We start from the raw sequence: 8,790 nt of genomic DNA on the forward strand, positions 1-8,790 counted from the left end.
TCCCAACTAGTCCCTTGCACTCAGAGCAGCCTTAGACCAGCGACCTCCCATGTCACCTGGGAGCTTGCTAGGACTCCTGGACTTCAGGTCCCACCTCAGACCCACTGAATCAGAACCCCCGGGTGATTCTCCTGCATATTAAAGTACATAGAAGAAACACAGGTCTCATCAGTTAGTGAGGGGTAATCACAGCCACTGCGCTTCTCAAACTGCTCATAAGAGTCCCTGGAATGCCTTATGAGACATTCAGTAGGCTCACTCCCACTGAATCAGAATGTCCAGGATGAGAGTTTGGGAATCTATATTTATACCATGTTCCCCCCAGGTGATTCTTATAACCAGGCAAGTCTGGGAAACATTGAATTACAATCCTCAAAGAATTATTGTCAGGATTAAGTGAGAAAATAAAGCTCTATTTTCATCCTCATTATTATTATTATTATTATTATTATTGTCATATATTGAGTATTATTGTATGATACAATGCTAGCTGCTTTGTGCTCACTTTGATTGAATGAGATAAATATCATTGTCTCCATTTTACAGAGAAAGAAACTGAGTTTCAGAGAACGAAAGTGACTTCCTCTGGGTCACACAGCTGGGGCACGACTTAAACCAGGCTGAGTCCAAAGCCTGAACTCACCACTGCCTGCTATCAAGAAAGTTCAATTCATGTTTTTCTTTCCTTTCAGAATAAATTCCACCTTCAAATCAGCTATTGGAATTTCAGATTCATCTACCTATTCACATACCCATTCACCTGGCTTACTCATCAAGCATTTATTGAGCACCTACTTGTGGGTGAGACACTGTGCCAGGCAGTGAAGATGCAGCTGAACAGCACTGGCATGGCTCATTGGAGTGTAGGATTCAGTGAGGGAGACAGGCAGATGATATACAGGTCATCCCACAAGTGGTTAATTAATTACAATTGAGGCAAGTGCTGCAAGCACCGCATGCGTACTTTGAAAGCACAATATATAAGGGACCTTAACCTAGTCTGTAGAGCCAGGGCAGGCTTCCTGGAGGAAGCCACTTTGATACTGCAACTTGAAGGATGAGAAGGAGTGAGTGTGTGAAGAGGTGAGGGAAGAGTGTAGCAGGCAGAGGGATCAGCCTGTGTGAAGGCCTGGCGGCAGGATGTGTTTGTGAGGCTGACAGACTCAGGCTCCCAGCTTCCGACCCAGGGTTTTACTTACGTGAATGCAGTATTTGCCCTGGTGCCAGAGTGATCTAAAATACAGACATTCCCAGTCCTGCCCATCGTTTAAAAACCCTCCAAAGTTCTCTTTTCTCTGACTAAATCAAGTCTCAACACCTTGGCCAGGAAGTTATTCTTTTAAAGGGAAATTTTAAATTAAATTTACTGGGGTGACCATGGTTAGTAAAATTACATAGGTTTCAAGTGTACAATTCTGTAGTACATCATCTATATATCCCATTGTGTGTTCACCACCCAGAGTCAGTTCTCCTTCCATTTGACGCCCTTTACCCTCTTCTACTATCCCTCCTCCCCCCTTACTCTCTGGTAACCACTAAACTGTTGTCTGTGTCCATGAGTTTTTGTTTCTTTGTTTGTTTGTCTTGTTCCTTTTGTTGCCTTCAGTTTTATATCCTACGTATGAAAGAAGTCATATGGTTCTCGACTTTTACTTTCTGACTTATTTCGCTTAGCATAATAATCTCAAGATCCATCCATGTTGTCACAAATGGCAGTATTTCATCTTTTCTTATGGCTGAATAGTATTCCACTGTGTATATATACCACATCTTCATTATCCAGTCATCTATCAAAGGACACTTTGGTTGTTTCCATGGCCAGGAATTTAAGGCCCTTTATTGTCTTTTCACTGCCATCTTGATGATATATATCTCATGGTCATGTCAAACTATGTACAGTTTCCTCAGTATCTTTTTTTCAATGAGTCTATGTCTTACCATAAGTGACTCATGATCTATCTACCTGTTCTCCTTTCCTTCCTTCCTTCCTCCTTTGCTCCTCAATACAGAGCTCAGATGTTGTTCCTTTTATACCATTACCCAGGTAGTTATTTGACCCATGCTCTGTGCTCCCATGATACTTTATTCATACTTTATAATAGCCAAGGCTGACTATAAACACATGGGCACCTAGGGTAGTATTTTATCTAGGATAGACCAGATTATGCTTTAGTAGTAACAAATCAGCTCTGAAATCTCAGTGGTTGAACTTAACAAAAATGTATTTTTTTAACAGCTGTATTGAGATAAAACTCATGTACCATAAAATTCACCCATTTAAATTCAGTGTACAACGTACAATTCAATGGTTTTGTAAAATTTTTTTTTTAACTTTTGGGAAGATTCACTTTTGGCCTGTGCTGCATCTAGAATTAAGGGCACCTTGTGTTGGCTAATATGGGTATTAACATGCAAATGGCAATGTTAAACTAGATACAGCAAATGGCTTTTAATATATTCACAGCACTGTGCAACCATCACCACCATCTAATTTAGAACATTTTCATTACCTCAGAAAGAAACCCTGCATCTATTAGCAGTCTCTCTCCCAACCCATCCCAAGGCAACCACTAATCTACTTTCTGTCTCTCTGGATTTCCCTATTCTGGACATTTCATATGAATGGCATCATATAATATGTGGCCTTTTGTGTCTGGTTTCTTTCACTTAGCATAATGTTTTCAAAGTTTTCCATTCTGTATCATGTGTCAGTACTTCTTTTATTTTTAGTGCTGAATAATATTCCATTGTTATTATGTACCACATTTTATTTATCCACTTATCAGTTGATGGACATTCGGGTTGTTTTACTTTTGACCTATTATGGACAATTTTATTTCTTGATTGGCCAAAGTCCATTGAGACTCCATCCAACCCCCATCCAACCCCATCCAACCCCCATCCAACTCCATCTGCTGACACTCAGTGATGTAGGCAGCTTCAGATTTGTGGCTCCATTGTCTCAACATGAGGCCCCCACATTCACCGTGACAAGGGGAAGAGAGAACTCACACCTGCTCTTGGGTGCTTAGGTCTGGAAGTGGCACATGTTGCCTCTACTTACAGACTGCTGACCAGATCTAGTCACAGGGTTTGGGTAGTGCACTCTTCTTGGGGGCTCAGAAAGAGAAACAGGAGAACCAGATACTGGTGAGCACAAGTAATATCTATCTCAGGCAGGCTAATAATTTGGCATCCCTTCAAACAATTATTCTTCAAATATTTGTTACAAGGGTATTTAGAGAAGAAGCTGAATGGTGTTGGGTGTTAAGAATGAAAACAAATAGGTCTCCTCTTGGCAGTATTTAGTCTTTCTGTTGTCCAAACAAAACAGCTCTGGAATCAAACTAGCATCTCCATTCAGCAATATGGAAGGCCTGTTGTTAATCTGAACCCTCCTCCCTAAAAGATGACTTAGGGACCTATAATTATTGGACCACTCTTCTTAGGTGTCTTATCATCTACTTCAGTGCTTCATCAGAGAATCCTTCCTAACCATGTACAGTACTCTCCTCAGAAAGAATTCTAAGGATGGAGTAGTAGAGACAGCTAACTGCCTACCCAACATCCATTCTCCTTTTTTTTTTTCTGAGGCTGGTATGGTAGCAAGAGCTAGCTGCCTACCCAGTTACCCTTTTCCCGTTTTTTCCTTAATCACAGGACTCTGTTGGGAGTAACACTGTACCCACATGAAAAACTATATTTTTCAGTCTCCCTTGAAGATGAGTGGCCAAATGACAGTATTTGGCTGGGGCGTCCAGGAAAGCTCTTTCAAGGCCATTGACTGTGCTGAGTCACCTCTTGTAATCTTGCCTCTTCCTACTACCTGGAATATAGATGTGATGGCTGGAAACACAGCATTACTCTTTTCACCATGAGGTGATTTTGAGGATGGAAGCTATTGGATAAGCAGCACTGCTTGATGATGGACCTGTCACATCTGTCATGAACGACCCACCTCCAGACTTCTTTTAGGTAAGAGAAAGAGAAGAAAAAATAAAAACGGAGTTGAATTTCTGATGTACACGGTGTTACAATCAGTCCTCAGCTCCAGGCGTGTGGCAGAGGAAATGATTTGGAGAAGGAGAAATGAAGATAAAAGGCAAAAACGGATGAGGATGAGACAAGGGCATGCATCCTAGGAACATGAGGGAAAGTTTGAGTGCAAAGGGAGGGGATGAGAAAAGAGAGGGGCAAGTTAGAGATGGTAGACAAAGGCTGGTTATTGGTCAAGAGAGCTGATGTAGAGTCAGACAGTGCTGAATTTAAATCCTGGCTTCATTCATTACTATTATAGCTATACGATCTTGGCATATAGTAGATATTGAATAAAATGTAATAATAATATTAATAGCAAAGAGTTATGTAACACACTTGATGTGTCAGGCACTGTTCTAGGTGCTTTACATGTATGAACTCATTGAATCCTCACAACAATGCTCTAAGGTAAATACTATTATTAGCCACATTTTCTAAATGAGCAAACTATGGCACAGAGACTTTAGGTAACTTGACCAAGGTCACAGCTAATAAGTGTCGGAGCCATGATTTCAACCATCTGTGCTCAAAACTATACGCTATTAAAAAAAATTCTCTACTTAGCAAACTGATTGGGTTTTCAAAGTCTGCTCCTAAATCCACTTGTTTTGAGTCCAAAGTGACACCGTACAAGTGACGCTCTGTTGACAAGGAGCAGCGTTGATGAACTTCTTCTCTGGTATATGCTTGTTCTAGTACATAACAATGCAAGGTTGACAATAATTACTATTATTGTGATTAATTGAGCACATACAAAGCATCGAATGCCACTCTAGAAGCTTTCACTTATGCTCTTTTGTAAAATTACTAAATTAGTCTTATGAGATAAGTAATACTATTTCCACTTAGCACATGTAGAATTTTGAGCCCAGGTTGTTGAAGCAACTTGTTCAAGTTTTCATGGGTAGTAAATGATGGAATCAGGGTGCGGAATCGGGTGTATTTGAAGGCAAAGCTGGAGCTCTTTCCACAGAGTGACATTTTGCTGGGGGTGGCAGGTGGGAAAGGCTGGGCAGAGAGTGTGAGGAGGGAGGGCAGAGGACAGAGGAGATAGGAGGGCGGTGGAGAGGCATGAACTATCGTCAGTACAGGCTTAATGGGGACCCAACTCAGTGTTGCTCCAAACATGGGAATTAAGGCTTTTGGGCCTGCTCTTAGCTTACCTTCAATTGTCTCTCTGTCAGTGTAACTGTGAAGTTTTACTTATTACCTTCTTAATCTCTAATAGCAATTGGTTAATTGCTAAGAGTAGAAAAATCAGAGGATATGGATACCTGCACTCTTTCTTTAGTGTTATCAATAAACAAATGAGTCCTTGGAAAAATCATTTTACTTCTGAGTTTTACTTTCTCTTAAAACAAGGTTAAGATTATATAGGACAAGGCGTTGGGAGGATCAGATGAGACCATGTAATTGATTTCTAAGCATTGTTTATTTGTATTCAACTAAATACAGCACTTGTTACAAACTCAAAATTTGTCAGTAGTGGAAAAAATTAGAAGCCAAAGAGAATCAAAAAGATAAAAGAATATAAATATCCTTTATGATAGGCTCCATTGGTTGGTTAATTTGATGCCAAACTGCCCCACAGTTTTCCCAGCTTCCTTTGCAGCTGGGGTGGCCATGTGACCCAGTTCTGGCTAATGAGATGAAAGCGTAAGGCTTTTGCTTTTCCCGCTCCAAGGAGCAGATGGGGCTCGTGCCATCTCTTGTCTTTTTAATGTGGGATGTAATATGTGGAATTGCAACCATCTTGAGACCACAGGGAAAGGCAAAAGGAACTGCACAGATGGCTGGCACTGACAATGCTGTCTTGCTGAGCCAATGCCAGCAGCCACCTACCTCCAGACTTCTTATTTTGTGAGAAGAATAAACTCTTGTTATTTTAAGCCACTGTTAATTGGGTTTTCTGTAACTTCCAACATCACTATTGCATTGATATGCTCCTATTATCCAGAGATCATAACTGATAACACCTTAGTATGCATCTTTTTAGATCTTTTCCAATGCATACACAGCAGGAAAATATTTTGAATTATGAAGAGGTTGTTTCTCCCAACACATGCTACCTTGTACCTTTTGTGTTCACCCACCATTTGGGCATTTTCCTGGCACTACCTATGTGGTACAATAAATAGTCTAGAAAAACAAAAAGCCAAAATTTTGGCTACTCCTAAGGTGACTTAAAAACCTGTAGCAGGGACAAAAGTTTGGAAGCCGAAGTACTTTTGATTCACAAGAATGAGGATTTTTTTTTTTTACAGAAAAAGGAAAAGGTTTATCTACAGATTTGCAACAGCTTGACTTTATATATAAAGAGCAAACATGGAAGCCTCAGAGCACAGTATTTTGAAGATAAAACCTGGAAGAAAGAAGGATGCAGGTACAAAACAAGAGATAAGAGTTGGAATATATGGAGAGAAAATGGAACATTGGAGGTATGAGACCAGAGCTGACATATTACCTAGGTTCACAGAAGGAGCTCCGAGCTCTGCTCCATCCCTAGACTGGGACTGGATATTAGGAATTGTAAATAGGTTGAGAATATGAAAACATAAGGCACTTGAGACTCTTCCCAGTATATAAGTTCATTCAAGTTGCTCCATGTCAAACCTTGTATTTTGAGGGGCAAAGTAGCCATTTCCTGGGTGGGGGTGGAAGGGCTGAGAGCGTTTTTTTTCAGATGTGGGAAAGTATCTAAGAACTCCCCCATGGACCCCCCTGATGGTTACCAAATGGGCTGAGAATGAATTCGGATAAGGTAGACCAGGTGTGCATGGACTTCTCAACCGACAGCCAGAACAGACCATAGGTTATTAGCGAGGTTGAGGAGACTCAGATACGGTGTCTGACTGCACCTGCAGGCTGGGTCGGGGGAGGGCTCAACAAGGAAACAATGGATTCTGCCAGCACTGCTATCTGTGAGACAGCTGCTTCTCCAGCCCTCATCCTGAGGCCAGACAATTCAGTTCCTCCCCTTATGTTTCTGGCAGCCTTTTGAGCTGCTGTCCAAGCACTGGAGCTCAGAGTGAGTGAAACCATCAGTGAGTAAGTCTGTGTGCAGGCCCTTTAATAAGAGCTCCTTGGACTCCAGCCACCCTCCATCTCACTCAGCCACAATTTTCACTGGTTTTCACAGCCAGAAATTATGGGAACTTCTCTTCCCAGCATTGGAACCCTGGGCTGGGGAGCCTCTGGGAGAACCCTTGCTCCTCAGTGGGGACCTCTGCAGCTGAGATATCCCTCCCATTTTTAAACTGCCACTCATGGGTATGGGGACCAACCCATTCCACATCTCTGCCCCTCCTACCATTCTTCAAGTGGCTTCTTCTGTATGTCCTTAGTTGTAGGACTTTGGTTCAGCTGGACTTCAGGTGATTCTCAATGATGTTTGTTCTATAGTCTTGTTATAATTTTGATGTGGTCATGAGAGGAAGCAAGCACAGAGTTTACCTACTCCACTGTCTTGACCAGAAATCCTTTTTCTTTATTGTAGATGATCTTTATGATAAAATCGTAGAAGTCAAATTTCTAGTTATATTAGGGATGTTTGCTCTGCAGGTAAAAAAAACCCCCACAAAAACCCAAATAATAGTGATCCATTTTTATTTTATAACAAAAGATTCAAAGGAAGCAGCCTGATAATGCCACAAAGGACCCATAGTTTTGCTCTTTCTGCTCTGCTTTGCTTAACTTTTTGTCTTGTCACCTCATTGTTACAAAATGGCTACTGCAGCAGTAGATATCACAGCAGGATAAAGAGGAGAAAAGCAATATTTTTTTCTTTTTTTAATCAGGAAAGCAACTTCTGTTTAAGACTCAATAGCCAGAACTAGATCACATGTCTGTAGGTCTCTAAGGGAGGGTGAAAAAATAAATATTTAGTTTTCCCAGACTTTTTTGGTGGAGGCAGTTAAGGGAGAAGAGTGTTGGTAGTAGATTTTGGGTTAATCAGTCTGGCACACAGCGCCCAAATTTCTGAGCATTTTAAGAGAGTTGATCTACAGAGGTAACTTACTTAAAAGGGCTTTATAAATCAAAAAATTCTGTACAAATTTGAGGTACGTAATTTATTAGAAGTGATGCTGTGTTTCTCAGCAGATCAAATATGTAGTTTTGTTGTTAATCCCTCGGTAACTGCTTTGCTAATTGGCCACCTCTTTTCAGAAAGACATTGTTAAAAAGCTTTTCTTTTCTTTTCTTTTTTTTTTTTTTTAACAGAAATAGCTTTTCCATACCCAGTGACCAAATTACTTGTTTATACTCTGTTTTGATATTTCAGCCACCTACCACTGGGGTGTCAGAGAAACAGCATTAGGCATGGGGTCCAAAGACCTGAGTTTATTTCTTAGCTCTGTCACCTGACCACGAGGAAGACAGTTCTCCAGGCCTTGGATTCCTTACCTGTAAAATGTGAAAAATAATTTCTACTTCATGGCATTGCTAGAGAGACAAGATGAGTTTATGGATGAGAAAATTCCAAGAAGTGGAATAGAGATACTGGTATTTGTTGTTGTTTAGCAGTCACTCTGACTGGTCATTTTGAGAACTGTTGAATCAAGGCAAGAGTCTGTGGTTTGCTGGTAAACAAACCAGGATTTGATGATCAGGTCTTCTAATTTTCAGTTTACCAAAAATGTTACTGTTTCTCCAAGGTGGGAGGAAACCAAAACTTGATTTTTAGTATTTGGCAATATCCATGAAATAAAAACTCTCACTATGGCCGATTTCTAGCTACCAACAGTTTAACAA

This window comes from Rhinolophus hipposideros (assembly GCF_964194185.1).
Source record: "Rhinolophus hipposideros genome assembly, chromosome: 14".
NCBI classification, from domain to species: domain Eukaryota; kingdom Metazoa; phylum Chordata; class Mammalia; order Chiroptera; family Rhinolophidae; genus Rhinolophus; species Rhinolophus hipposideros.